We start from the raw sequence: 2,637 nt of genomic DNA on the forward strand, positions 1-2,637 counted from the left end.
AATTTGAAGAGGAGTTGCATATTTAGTCACTGAATTCAACCACCAATTATTTTTGAGATCAAATTTGTTTTATGGATTTTGCAAGTATCGTGCTCTGAATGACGTCATCGTCTTGTTTGGCTGTGTACAGGATATCTGAAAAAGTTGTGGATGGATCCGGATGAAATTTTGTGGACACGTTGGGTGTGTGACAAGGATGAACTGATTCGATTTTGGTGAAGATCGGATCCTGATCTGATAATTTTTTTTTTTAAGTGATGCTTCACCATTGAGAGATCGGGCCAAAAAAGATATAGTACTGCACAGCATGATATTTCAAAAATGTATTTGGCCTGATGTGTTCTCGTGGATCAGGTATTACGTGGTGGAGCTATACGCTTCACCGAGTGCCCTTCCAATTAGGAAATGTTTCATATTCTAAAATCCCAAAAATTCTGCAATCCAAATTCCAAACACTGTCAGCTTAAAGGAATTTGGATTTTAGAGTTTTCACTGTAATCAAATTTATCAAGTTTTCGACAATAAGGAAACCTTTCTGACAACACACTCAAGTCAAGTTTGTAAAAGGAAATGGTTTTCCACTTTTATTTATAAACATCAGTCAACACCGATGAGTTAAATCCACAAACAACTGTCACGTAAAGCCTAATGGAGGAAAAGCAGTTCACAATTCAGCAACATCCAGGAGAAAAAAAGCTTCGGTCATAATGCATGCAGAAATGCACTACATCGCTGTTATTTATTTGGTTCAAGAGACTGGATACAAGCTTGACTTTGTATTGTCCACAAAACAAGATTCAAACAATCACGACAACCTCCATGGATTTGAAATTTGCTCGGAAGTCATAATTCATGCATTTTGTTATTGAGCAGTCGATACAATTTCTTTATACAATATTTTCGTAAATTTTGATTATCTGAATGAAATAGTTATGTTGCGAACCAACTGGAATAGATTATGCAGAAGTCCATAGTTGATGGATCTACAATTTTTTTTTTTTTTTTAAAGGGATTTAAGCATTAAATGTCAGTTTGAAGACATACTATTTAATAAATAAATGCTTCGTTCAACAGAAAGTGACAAAATAATTTCTTAAATCCAACACAAGAATTTGAATTCATCAAATGCATAATTGAACACCAAGTAGTCCATTTGCCAGAGAAGTAACCTTGTTGTCCTCAAAAGTGGATGGTTTTATGGTGGTGTCTTGTTCACAGGCATGCATAGACAAAATTAAGCTTGGTTGCCCAGATGGCAATCATGGGAAAATCTGTTATTTTTGCGCAAATACAAGATGGCCGTCATCGACCGGGCTGAAAATATAACTTTTTAGGTAATGAACTGAAAATTACACGAGATCTTTTCCATATAATTTTGGCACGAGGAATCGATATTTAACCTTATTTTTGTGATTAGAAGTAAATTTGAGGTCAATGTTCGAGTTCCTGGCAATTGTTTGCCGTGTGAGATATATTTTGAATGACAACAAGGTCACTATTCTGACAACTGGACGCTCACATACGACATTAATGCGAGTTACTAATTCATTGTTTTGTTTTTACAGATATGGCTGATTCAAGGTGCATTCTTCCCGTGTGTCATGGTGGAGGGGAATTGAAGAAATTCGCTGATCAAGGGATCAAGACATTGATCTCCTGTGCCAAAGTCCGTGGAGATAAAGAGCAACGTGCAAAACTACAGGACATTGTTGATGGTGGTGGTGGTGGTGATGCTGTTCGCATAGAATGTCATAAAGGATGCTACTGTACTTACACATCAAAACAAAAAATTGAGAGACTTCGTAAATCACAGAAAAGAAAAGCTGAAGATGATTGTGTTACAGTGACAACAAGATCTCGCACACAGGCACCAGGCAGTGGTGCGTTTGTTTACAAACGTGACTGCATTTTTTGTGGCAAAAAAATGTTTCCCTGTTGATGACAAACATCCAGAAAGATGGGATCGTGTTCGTCAGTGCATGACTAAAGAACGTTTTGACAAGGAAGGTAATCCCATCCCAACTATGAAAGATGCCATCATTAATGCTGCTGAGCAACGTAATGATGAAGTAGCCAGAACGGTCAAGTTACATATATTGGATATTTGGTTGATCTCCCTGCGGCTGAGTGCAAATACCATGTACGCTGTTATAACCGTTTGACAGTCCCTAAATATGCTGATTTGCCAACTGGTGTTGCAGAAGAAAGTGCCCTAAAGAACGTCATAGAGCGCATGAATTGTGACGGGTCAAAGATGTGGAATAGCGTTGAACTGCATTCCCTGTACTGTGATCTTGGTGGCAAACTCACTCGACGTGATATGTTTTGCAAACTAACAGACTGCATGAGTAAGGACGTTATGTTAGTTCGGGTAGATGGATGTGCTACCATTGTTGGTTTCCGTGAGTCCATTGCTAACCATCTGAAAATGGTTAAAGTGGATGATGCAGATGAGAGGAGTATTGATTCTGTGGTAAGGCAGATCAAGAAGGAGGCACGCTCAGTCAAGTACAACAGTGCCAATTATGACCTCTCAGAATTTACACAAGCCAACACAATCAAGGCAACAAGCCCAACTTTACTGAGGTTGATTTCAGACTTAGTGTCTGGTGGTGAAATGACCAAGAAATTTCGAAG

This window comes from Eptatretus burgeri, chromosome 2 (genome assembly GCF_056783735.1).
Source record: "Eptatretus burgeri isolate ZD-2024b chromosome 2, Ebu_testis_v1, whole genome shotgun sequence".
In the NCBI taxonomy this organism is placed as follows: Eukaryota; Metazoa; Chordata; class Myxini; order Myxiniformes; family Myxinidae; genus Eptatretus; species Eptatretus burgeri.